The sequence below is a fragment of the Arachis ipaensis genome, chromosome B6 (assembly GCF_059453495.1).
Source record: "Arachis ipaensis isolate K30076 ecotype BB chromosome B6, ASM5945349v1, whole genome shotgun sequence".
Taxonomy (NCBI): Eukaryota; Viridiplantae; Streptophyta; class Magnoliopsida; order Fabales; family Fabaceae; genus Arachis; species Arachis ipaensis.
The window spans coordinates 46836915-46849915 of NC_142441.1; the positions used below are offsets into that span (position 1 = coordinate 46836915).

The 13001-nt window shown below is 39.3% G+C and overlaps 1 non-coding gene across 1 annotated transcript; it reads right to left on the bottom strand.

The window, feature by feature from the left end:
* Positions 1–12019: 12019 nt before the first annotated feature.
* On the bottom strand, positions 12020–12127 carry LOC148555424 (small nucleolar RNA R71). The gene has a single exon (XR_015887300.1). It is a non-coding gene; the product is annotated as a small nucleolar RNA R71 (small nucleolar RNA).
* Positions 12128–13001: the final 874 nt, after the last annotated feature.

Sequence of the window (13001 nt, forward strand, 5' to 3'; positions counted from 1 at the left end):
ATAACTAACAAAGAAGATTGAGAATTGGTGTTGGTGAAAGGAGTACTTACCCATGGAAGTCGGTCCTCGACCTCACCACACTTAAAGATTGCACCGTCCTAGGTGCATGTAAAGAAGAGCAAGGTGGATTAGGTGGGTTGCTGCAAGTGATGAGTTTCTCCAAAAGATTATGCAGAGGAACTTGTTTATTGCTCCATTTAGAAGCTTTTCCGTTCCCCTCTTGGTGGCCAACTTGAAAGAAGAGAAAAAGGAAGAAGAATAAGCCCACAAAAAAGTGATCAAAGCAAATAAAATAAAGGTGGGGATAATGCCAAATAAGAGTGGGGTTCTCACCTACATGGTAGCTACAACATGTAATGGAGAAAGCAATATAAGCGAATGGTATATCAACTAAAACTTGATGTAAGAGTAAAGTTTAAGCATAAGTAAATAGCATGAAGAGAGCACTCAGGAGCATCAAGTTCAAATAGGAAAGAGTGGGTCATAGAAGACAATGCAAGTTCATATCAATGCATACAGAACGCAAGTGTAATGAAAGATGAAGCATTGACCTATAAATATCATCACCCAACAATTCAAAACAAGTCACGAAGCAGCAAAATAATGCAAGAAATAGTCAACAGTTGAGTAAGAAAAGTCAATACCAATGGAAAAATAGCAAACTTAGAAAAAAATAAGAACATGCACAAAGTTAAAATGCAATGAATGAAAGGATGTGAAAGCAAGAGACAAAAGAAAATGACAGGGGATAGAGATGAGAAGTGAAACTTTGAAAAGGGGGAGAAGAAGAAAATAAGAAAGGAAGAGGGAAGAAGAAGAAAGGAGAGAAGAAAGAAGAAGAAGAAGTAGGAAAGAAATAAAGAAGAGACAGGGATGTGACACGGACGCATCAACCACGCATACACGTGGTGTGCAGTAGAATGGAGTGACGCGTATGCGTGGGAGGTAAAAAGCAGAAGGTGACGCATATGCGTCGGTCACGCGTACGCGTGAAAACTATTCATGCTGGACGCACGAAACCTGCACAGTTCCATCACAACTCTCTGGTTTTTGTACCAGAGGCAGCATTAAGAGACGACGCATGGGTGTCGGTTACGCCCACGCGTAGGTAGCCAGAAAGTAAAGTGACGCGTACACATCAATGAGGTGCACGCGTGGGTTGGGTTGTGCGCCTAGCACCCTACCTGCACGGTTCCAGCACAACTCACCAATGCTTAGATTTCTAATAAGCTCCAAAGTTCAAAATTAATAGCTCCAAGCTTTGATGAAGTTCCACACAAGCTAAGGGCTCCCAAAATTGATCCTCTTTTTGTGATCCGGGATCCCACACTTTGTTTTCACACCCATGTTCAAGTTGATCATCATAGTTCCAATTGGGTGAGAGGTGAGCCGAATTCTCATTTAGACACCAAAATCTCCTCCTAGATCCATACAATTTAGCATTCCTCCAACCATGAGACCTATGACTTGAGGGTTCAACCTTGATGAGCCTAACATCATTTTGCCAACCACTACACAACTCTCCCTTACTCTTCAATCCACAAAGAGCTCTAAGTTGTTCAAGTTGATCATCATAGTTCCAATTGGGTGAGAGGTGAGCCGAATTCTCATTTAGACACCAAAATCTCCTCCTAGATCCATACAATTTAGCATTCCTCCAACCATGAGACCTATGACTTGAGGGTTCAACCTTGATGAGCCTAACATCATTTTGCCAACCACTACACAACTCTCCCTTACTCTTCAATCCACAAAGAGCTCTAAGTTGACCACCCGTTTCAAGAAAACCATATTCAAGTGGGAAAGTGAAGCTTAGGGATAAGAGATTTACCCACTTGAATGAAAGGATGGATGATGGTGACTTAGGAAGGGGTGGTCCCAATGATTTTGTAAGTTCCACTCCCTTGTGCTCTTCTTTGACTACCTTCACCTTTTGGTAAGCTTCTTCAATTTCAATTACTTGCTCACCAACTTCTTCTATACATTCCTCATTGTTCAAGTCATGTGTTGGAGGTTGCACTCTGGCCTCCTCAGCATCAATGTCATAACACAATGAGGAAGGTTCAACAATCTCAAATAGCACATTAGTTGGTATGAAATCATCTTCAATAATAGGATTTATCGCTTGCTCAACCTCTTCGAGTCTCTCATCATCCACAATATGCCTAAGAGGTTGCACATTATCCTCGTCAACATCAAATTCATGCTCAATAGAAGAAGGTTCAACAACTTCCATAAAATCATCAATAACATCACTTGGTGTGGAAGTGTTCTCAAGCTTGGAATCCACCTTTTGTTCAACTTTGCCTAGGCTTTCAACCACTTCTTCTTCTTCAACAATCTCCTTACTTTCCACTAGTTGCACAACACACTCCATTTTCTTGTTCTCATGTTGAGATTCTAAAATATCCTTCATGCTCCTCTTTTCGGTTGATTTTTTACACTCATCCGTGGAAATACTTTGCTTGTGGCATGTATCCCATGAGTCCAAGGTGGCTTGAATTTTAGCAATGTTAGCCATGATAGTTTCCCGCATCCTTTGGGCTTCCTCTTGCTCCTTTTGACAGATGATTTCATGAAGTCGATCCATTTCTTTCTTGAGACGATTCCTTGGCTCTTGTTCCACTTGGTTAACATAAGTAGGATCATATTGCTCTTGGAATGATAGATATGGACACTCTTCCATGGAAGGTTGTGGTGGAAAAGAGAGTTTGTCTTGCGGTTGAAAATGAGGTGCATTAAAGCTTGGAGATTGGCAGGTGCTTTGGTTGTTGGTAGAAGGTGGAGGTAGACGGGATAGAAGCTCTTGGAGGGTGGAAGTGAAACCGGTGAGGGTAGAGGTGAGTGTGGTTTGAAGCTCTTCTTGCTCTTGAAGAATGATGCCAAATGTATCATCCATAGGAGCTTGGTTAGAGGGAAAAGAAGGGTTGTGAAGGTAATGATGTTGGAATTGTGGTGGTTCAATGGGTGCTTGTTCACATGGCTTATATGGTGGTTGGTATGGGGGATATGGATTAGGGTCATATCGAGGTATTTGGTGGTATGAGGCTTGTGAGTATGGTTGAGGACTATATTGAGGAGGAGGTTCATAGGCATATCGTGGAGGTTGTTGATAATCACAAGGAGGTCCACCATAGTCATCGGGTTGGTATGCATCTTGGAATGGCTCTTGCTCATAGTAAGTTGGAGGAGGTTGTTGCCAAAAAGGTTGATCATATGTATATGGCTCCTTCCACCTTTGATTGTTCCATCCTTGTTGCATATCCTCTGGTGCACGAATCCCCCACACTTCGTACAGCTGTAGCAACAAGTGCACTGGGTCATCCAAGTAATACCTGAGCGAGTCAGGGTCGATCCCACGAGAATTGTGGTTTGAAGCAAGCTATGGTTATCTTGCAGATCTTAGTCAGACGAATCAGAAGTTGTTGGATTGAGGCTTAATTGCATTAAAGGAATAGTGTAGAAAATACTTTGTAAATTAAATGAAATCAGTAATAGGAAGATGATTAAGGATTTGAGTTACTTTGTCTTTTTGAATTAACTCTGGTATTACTGTCTCCTTTGATTGTGAATGATTTCTTCTATGGCAGGCTATATGTGATCAATGGCATATGGCCGCGGTCATCAATCTCCTCTACTTCAGATCAAACAGCGTATGGCCGCGGTCATCCAATCTGAACGAGGGTGAAGCTCTAGTAGTTCATTCTCTTTGGTGATCCTACTCAAAATGCCACAGACAAGGTCGAATCTTCCGGATCAGAGAATACTGCTCTTTTGGGTTCTAGCCTCTACCACAGAGACCCTAATCTCCCTGAAAATTGGTTGAACTGGTGTCTCGAGAAGTTTCCAATGAAGTCGTGGATTAGCCGTCTGAGAGATGTATAATCAAGCTGGCAGTTCGCGATTTCCAGCCACGTATTCACACGAACCGAAGTATACACGGGTGGTTGTCAGGCACGCGGTCTTAGTATGATGAACAGAGCTGATTGTCACGGATCATCCTATTCACCATGTTGAAGAACGAGTATACATCTTAGAATTAAATCAAACACGGATCGAAGAGAAACAGTAATATTTATTAATTCATAGGACTCAGCAGGGCTCCTCCCTTCAACCTGGGAGGTTTAGAAACTCATACTGATAGAAAATACAATGGTAAAAATGAAAGTATGATGTAAAGTTGGTAGATGATGTTGTTGTTCGGATAACATACATCTAATCCCTTAAATACTAAACTAATGACTAGTAAGGGTAAAACAGTCTTTTTAGTGCTAAAATCCACTTATGGGGTCCACTTGGTGAGTGTTTGGGCTGAGATTTGATGAGATGCAAGTGCTATGAGGCCTCTAGGGCATTGAACGCTGTCTAGGGGCTCCTCTTTGGGCGTTTAGATGCTGGTATCTTCTCCTTGGGCGCTGGACGCCTGAAAGAGGGTAGGAGGCTGACGTTGGACACCAGTTTTGGGCCTTCTAATCTGATACAAAGTATGTACTATATTGCTGGAAAGCTCTAGAAGTCAGATTTCTATAGCCATTGAGAACGCTCTATTTGGACTTCTGTAGCTCTGGAAAAGCTCTTCCAAGTGCAAGGAGGTCAGATCAGGACAGCATCTGCTGTGCTTTCTCTGTTTCTGAATCAACCTTTTGCTCCAACTCCTCAATTTCAGCCAGAAAATATCTGAAATTATACAAAAATACAAAAATTCAAAGTAGAATCTAAAAATGTGAACTTAACACTAAAACCTATAAAAACTTAATAAAAACTAAACAAAGTATACTAAAAACTATATGAAAATGATGCCAAAAAACGTATAAAATATCTGTCCATCACAACACCAAACTTAAACTGTTGCTTGTCCCCAAGAAACTAAAAAACACAGCACAAGAAAAAGAAAAGTAAGATATAATAAATTTCAGAGTTTCCAATGAAGCTCAGTTACAATTAGATGAGCGGAACTTAGTAGCTTTTTGCTTCTAAATAGTTTTGGCATCTCATTATCCATTGAAACTCAGAATGGTTGGCATCTTTAGGAACTTAGAATCCAGATGATATTATTGACTCTCCTAGTTCAGTTGTTTTTTATTCTTGAACACAGATTTTAGAGTCTTGGCCGTGACCCTAAACACTTTATTTTCCAGTATCACCACCAGATACATAAATGCCACAAACACTTTAACTGGGTGAACCTTTTCAAATTGTGATTCAGCTTTACCAGAATCCCTAGATAGAGGTGTCCAGATTTCTTAAGCACACTCTTTTTACCTTGGATCACGACTTTAACTGCTCAGTCTCAAGCTTTTCACTTGACACCTTCACGCCACAAGCACATGGTTAGGGACAACTTGGTTAAGCTGCTTAGGCCAGGATTTTGTTTCCTTTAGGCCCTCCTATCCATTGATGCTCAAAGCCTTAGATCCTTTTACCTTTGCCTTTTGGTTTAAAGGGTTATTGGCTTTTTCAATCTACGCTTCTTTTCTATCATTTTTTGGCAATAATGGATTTTTCTCTTTATTTATTTTTTTCGCCATTTTTTTCGCATGCATATGTAATTTTTTTTTCTTTTGCAACATGCTTTTTCTTGGTTCAAGAATCAATTTTTGAGATTTTTCAGATTACCAATAATACTTTTCCTTTTTCATAATTCTTTCAAGAGCCAACATTCTAAAATTTCAATTTCAAATATGCACTATTCATTCATACATTCAGAAAACAAAAGCAATGCCACCACATCAAGATAATTGAACTACTCTTATTTTAAACTTGAAATTCATGTATCTCTCAATTCTTTTCAAATAAAATTTTTCTTTTAAGCAAGGTGAGAGATATATGGAACATTCTACATCTATAAGACATCAATGCAAATGATCATGCAATAAGAACAAGAGAACAGACATAACAGAAAACAAAAAAATAATGAAAGGGAAAAGAGATAAAAGAGAATGAATCCACCTTTAATGGTGGCAGCTAGTACTCCTCCTTGAGGATCCAATGTGATGCTTAATCTCTTCAATGTCACTCCTTTGCCTTTGTTGTTCTTCCCTTATAGCCCTTTGATCTTTTCTGATGGATCTTTGGTCTTCCCTTATTTCATTGAGGGTGATGGAGTGCTCTTAATGCTCCATCCTCAATTGCTCCATGTTAGTGCTCAAGTCTCTAAGAGAAGTCTGCCATTGATCCCAATAGCTTTGAGGAGGAGAATACATCCCTTGAGGCATCTCAGGGATCTCAGGTTGAGGCGGTTGCACAGGCTTTTGTGCATGCTCTCTAGTTTGCTCCATCCTCTTCTTAGTGATGGGATTATCCTTTCCAATGGAGATATCTCCTTCTATGACAATTCCAGCTGAATTACATAGATGATAGATTAGGTGTGGGAATGCCAACCTTGCATTAGTGGAAGACTTCTCAGCTATCTTGTACAGTTCTTGAGGAATCACCTCATGTACTTCCACCTCACTTCCAGTCATGATGTAATAGATCATGATAGCTCTGTCAACAGTCACTTCTGACCGATTGCTAGTGGGAATAATGGAACGTTGGATGAATTCCAACCATCCTCTAGCTTTGGGCTTGAGGTCAAGCCTTCTTAGTTGAATGGGCTTGCCTTGGGAATCCCTTTTCCACTGTGCTCATTCCACACAGATATCTGAGAGCACTTGATCGAGTTTTTGATCAAAATTGACTCTTCTAGTGTAAGGATGTGGGTCCCCTTGCATCGGAGGCAAGTTGAACGCCAACCTCACACTTTCCATGCTGAAATCTAAGATTCTTCCTCGGACCATGGTACTCCAATTCTTGGAATTTGGGTTCACACCAATGTCATGGTTTTTAGTAACCCATGCGTTAGCATAGAACTCTTGCACCATTAGAATCCCAACATCTTGAATCGGATTGGTTAGGACTTTCCAACCTCTTCTCTGGATCTCTCTTCGGATTTTCGGATACTCATTCTTCTTGAGCTTGAAAGGGACCTCAGGGATCACTTTCTTCTTTGCCACTACTTCTTGGAAGTGGTCTTGATGAGATTTGGTGATGAATCTCTCCATCTTCCAAGATTCAGAGGTGGTAGCTACTGCCTTTCTTTTCCTCTTTCTAGAGGGTTCTCCAACCTTGGGTGCCATGAATGGGAATGGAGAGAAAAAAAGAATTTGATTTTTAAGTAAGTGGGGGTTGGTGGGAGTTATGATGGATTTGGGGAAGTGATATAGATGTGATTGGGATAGGGTTTATAGGGAAGTGTGTATGGGAAAGTGTGAAAGTAAATAGGAGTAAGTGGGGGTAGGTAAGGATGCTGTGGGACCCACTGGTCCTGAGAGGCTAGGGAATTCAGATTCCTACCCTCTGCACTGGCATTTGAATGCCCATGGTCTACTCACTGGTTGGCGTTCAACGCCAGAAATGCTGCCTATTCAGGGCGTTAAACGCCTAGGGTCTGCTCCCTGGCTAGTGTTTAACTTCAACAGAACTCCATCCAGAGTGTTCTATTTTCTCTGCTGAACATTTCTGTCTCTGTTCTGACTGCTTCACATGATCATGAACCTAAGAAAATAACTTTTAAAAAATAAAATTAAGAAATAGAAATAATAAATAATTAATTAAGGTTGGTTGCCTCCCAACAAGCGCTTCTTTAACGTCATTAGCTTGACGGTTAGCTCCTTACGGAGGTGAGTATGGGCTCAGAATTTTGCCCTTTACAGTAAACTTTCTCCCTGTCTCCTCATGAATGAGCTCCACATGCTCTAAAGACAGGATACGACTCACTGTATGTGGTATGATTGGTTTCTTGGTAAAGACAACTCTCATGCCAGGTGAAAGGCCTTCAGTAGGGACTTTCTTGTCCCTCCAGCCTTTAGGTACTTTTTTCTTAGTACCTTTGTGCTTAGAGTTTGTTGATGGCTGCCTGATGAGCGGATAATTTATACGCTTTTTGACATTGTTTTTAGTATATTTTTAGTAGGATCTAGTTACTTTTAGGGATGTTTTCATTAGTTTTTATGTTAAATTCATATTTCTGGACTTTACTATGAGTTTGTGTGTTTTTCTGTGATTTCAGGTATTTTCTGGCTGAAATTGAGGGACTTGAGCAGAAATCAGATTCAGAGGTTGAAGAAGGACTCCTGATGCTGTTGGATTCTGACCTCCCTGCACTCAAAATGGATTTTCTGGAGCTACAGAACTCGAAATGGCGTGCTTCCAATTGCGTTGGAAAGTAGACATCCAGGGCTTTCCAGAAATATATAATAGTCCATACTTTGATCAAGAATAGACGACGTAAACTGGCGTTCAACGCCAGTTTTCCACCCAAATCTGGCGTCCAACGCCAGAAAAGGAGCCAAAACCAGAGTTGAACGCCCAAACTGGCACAAAAGCTGGCGTTCAACTCCAAGAAGGACCTCTACACGTGCAACACTCAAGCCCAGCCCAAGCACACACCAAGTGGGCCCCGGAAGTGGATTTATGCATCAATTACTTACTTCTGTAAACCCTAGTAGCTAGTTTATTATAAATAGGACCTCTTACTATTGTATTAGACGTCTTTTTGACAATCTTTGGTCTCAGTTTTAATCCATTGTTCGTCTTAGGAGACTATTGATCTCGTTTAGGGGGCTGGCCATCTCGGCCATGCCTGGACCTCCACTTATGTATTTTCATACGGTAGAGTTTCTACACTCCATAGATTAAGGTGTGGAGCTCTGCTGTTCCTCAAAGATTAATGCAAAGTACTACTGTTTTCTATTCAATTCTTCTTATTTCTCTTCTAAGATATCCATTCGCACCCAAGAACGTGATGAAGGTGATGATTATGTGTGACGCTCATCATCCTTCTCCCTTATGAACACGTGCCTGACAAACACTTCCGTTCTACATGAAGTAAGCTAGAATGAATATCTCTTAGATCTCCTAACCAGAATCTTCGTGGCGTAAGCTAGAATGATGGCGGCATTTAAGAGAATCCGGAAAGTCTAAACCTTGTCTGTGGCATTCCGAGTAGGATTCAATGATTGAATGACTGTGACGAGCTCCTAACTCGCGATTGCAGGGCGTTAGTGACAGACGCAAAAGGATAGTAAATCCTATTCCAGCATGATCGAGAACCGACAGATGAATAGTCGTGCCGTGACAGGGTGCGTGAGCATATTATTCACTGAGAGGATAAGATGAAGCCATTGGCAAGGGTGATGCCTCCAGACGATTAGCCGTGCCGTGACAGGGCATTGGATCATTTTCCCGAGAGATGACCGAAAGTAGCCATTGACAGTGGTGATGTATCACATAAAGCCAGCCATGGAAAGGAGTAAGACTGATTGGATGAAGATAGCAGGAAAGCAGAGGTTCAGAGGAACGAAAAGCCTCTCCATTCGCTTATCTGAAATTCCTACCAATGATTTGCATAAGTACCTCTATCCCTATTCTATTATTTATTATTCGAAAACTCCATCATCAATTTATATCCGCCTAACTGAGATTTACAAGGTGACCATAGCTTGCTTCATACCAACAATCTCCGTGGGATTCGACCCTTACTCACGTAAGGTATTACTTGGACGACCCAGTGCACTTGCTGGTTAGTTGTATCGAAGTTGTGACAATTATGAATTAAGATCAGAGCACCAAGCTTTGGAGCCATTACCAGGATTTGTTCGAGCCTGGAGATCACAATTTCGTGCACCAAGTTTTTGGCGCCGTTGCCGGGGATTGTTTGAGTTTGGACAACTGACGGTTCATCTTGTTGCTCAGATTAGGTAATTTTCTTTTTGTTTTATTTTCAAAAATTTTTCAAAAATCTTTTAAAAATTTTTCTTTTGTTTTCGAAAAAAAATGTTTTCAAAAAAAAAAAATTTATTCAAAATTTTTAAAGAATGAATTCTAGTGTTTCATGAAGCATGTGAAGCCTGGCTGGCTGTAAAGCCATGTCTAAATTCTTTTGGACTGAGGCTTCCAACCATCAGCTGTTATACAACTGTAGGGTATGTCAGGCATGTCATGTCTGAATTACATGCTGAAGCTTGGCTGGCCATTGGCCATGTCTAGTGTTTTGGACCGGAGCTTTCATTGAAAGCTTGGCTGGCTAGTGAGCCATGTCTAATTCCTGGACTGAAGCTTTAGACTAAGAATGCAAGATTCCTGGAATTCATGTTAAAAATTTTGGAATCCTTATTTTTCTTTTTCATATAATTTTCGAAAAAAATCCAAAAAAATTAGAAAATCATAAAAATCAAAAACATTTTTTGTGTTTCTTGTTTGAGTCTTGAGTCATATCATAAGTTTGGTGTCAATTGCATATTCATCTTGCATTTTTTCGAAAATTTCATGCATTCATAGTGTTCTTCATGATCTTCAAGTTGTTCTTGGTAAGTCTTCTTGTTTGATCTTGATGATTTTTTGTTTTGTGTTGTATTGTGTTTTTCATATGCATTCTTGAATTCTTAGTGCCTAAGCATTAAAGAATTCTAAGTTTGGTGTCTTGCATGTTTTCTTTGCATTAAAAATTTTTCAAAATTGTGTCTTTGATGTTCATCTTGACATTCATAATGTTCTTGGTGTTCATCTTGACATTCATAGCATTCTTGCATTCATCACATGTTTTGATCTAAAATTCTCATGCATTGCATCATTTTCATGTTTTTCATTAAAAATTCAAAAAATCAAAAAATATCTTTCCTTTTTTCTCTCATCAAATTCGAAAATTTGGATTGACTTTTTCAAAAATTTTTAAAATCAAGTTGTTTCTTATGAGTCAAATCAAATTTTCAATTTGAAAATCTTATCTTTTTCAAAAATCAAATTTTTTCAAATTTCTTAGTTATTTTCGAAAATTATAAAAATGTTTTTCAAAAAAATCTTTTTCTTATTTTTTATATCAAATTTTCGAAAATAACAATAACAATTAATGTTTTGATTCAAAAATTTCAAGTTTGTTACTTACTTGTTAAGAAAGATTCAAACTTTAAGTTATAGAATCATATCTTGTGATTTCTTGTGAATCAAGTCATTAATTGTGATTTTAAAAATCAAATCTTTTTCAAAAAAACTAATTTTTATCATATCTTTTCAAAAATATCTTCTTATCTTATCTTTTTCAAAAATATGATTTCAAAATATCTTTTCTAACTTCCTAACTTCTTATCATTTCAAAATTTGTTTCAACTAACTAACTAACTTTTTGTTTGTTTCTTATCTTTTCCAAAACCACCTAACTAACTCTCTCTCTCTAATTTTCGAAAATATCCCCCCCCCCTTTTTCAAAATTTCTTTTTTATTAATTAATTATTCTAATTTTTAGTTTTAATTTTCGAAAACTACTAACCTTTTTCAAAAACTATTTTCGAAAATCACTAACTCTTTTTTCAAAAATAATTTTCGAAAATTCTCTTCTCTCTCATCTCCTTCTATTTGTTTATTCATCTACTAACATCTCTCCCTCACTCACAAAAAAAAAAAGAGGAACTCTACTATTATTATTTTTCTGTGCCCTCTTCTTTGTCATATGAGCAGGAGCAAGGATAAGAACATTCTTGTGGAAGCAGATCCAGAACCTGAAAGGACTCTGAAGAGAAAACTAAGAGAAGCTAAAATACAACAATCCAGAGATAACCTTTCAGAAATTTTCGAACAGGAAGAGGAGATGGCAGCCGAAAATAATAATAATGTAAGGAAGATGCTTGGTGACTTTACTGCACCTAATTCCAATTTACATGGAAGAAGCATCTCCATTCCTGCCATTGGAGCAAACAACTTTGAGCTGAAACCTCAATTAGTTTCTCTGATGCAGCAGAACTGCAAGTTTCATGGACTTCCATCTGAAGATCTTTCTCAGTTCTTAACTAAATTCTTGCAGATATGTGATACTGTTAAGACTAATGGAGTAGATCCTGAAGTCTACAGGCTCATGCTTTTCCCTTTTGCTGTAAGAGACAGAGCTAGATTATGGTTGGATTCTCAACCCAAAGATAGCCTGAACTCTTGGGATAAGCTGGTCACGGCTTTCTTAGCCAAGTACTTTCCTCCTCAAAAGCTGAGCAAGCTTAGAGCTGATGTTCAAACCTTCAGACAGAAAGAAGGTGAATCCCTCTATGAAGCTTGGGAAAGATACAAACAGTTGACCAAAAAGTGTCCTTCTGACATGCTTTCAGAATGGACCATCCTAGATATATTCTATGATGGTTTATCTGAGCTATCAAAGATGTCACTGGACACTTCTGCAGGTGGATCCATTCACCTAAAGAAAACGCCTGCAGAAGCTCAAGAACTCATTGACATGGTTGCTAATAACCAGTTCATGTACACTTCTGAAAGGAATCCTGTGAACAATGGGACGCCTATAAAGAAGGGAGTTATTAAAGTTGATACTCTGAATGCCATATTGGCTCAGAATAAAATATTGACTCAGCAAGTCAATATGATCTCTCAGAGTCTGCATGGAATGCAAGCTGCATCCAACAGTACTCAAGAGGCATCTTCTGAAGAAGAAGCCTATGATCCTGAGAACCCTGCAATAGCAGAGGTAAATTACTTAGGTGAACCTTATGGAAACACCTATAACTCAACATGGAGAAATCATCCAAATTTCTCATGGAAGGATCAAAAGCCCCAACAAGGCTTTAATAATGGTGGAAGAAACAGGTTTAGCAATAGCAAGCCCTTTCCATCATCAACTCAGCAACAGACAGAGAACTCTGAACAAAATGCTTCTAACTTAGCAAATCTAGTCTCTGATCTATCTAAGGCTACTGTAAGTTTCATGAATGAAACAAGGTCTTCCATTAGAAATCTGGAAGCACAAGTGGGCCAGCTGAGTAAAAGGATCACTGAAATCCCTCCTAGTAATCTCCCAAGCAATACAGAAGAGAATCCAAAAGGAGAGTGCAAGGCCGTTGACATAAGCATCATGGCCGAACCTGAGAGGAGAGGAGAGGACGTGAATCCCAAGGAGGAAGACCTCATGGGACGTCCAGTGGTCAATAAGGAGCTTCCCTCTGAGGAACCAAAGGACTCTGAGGCTC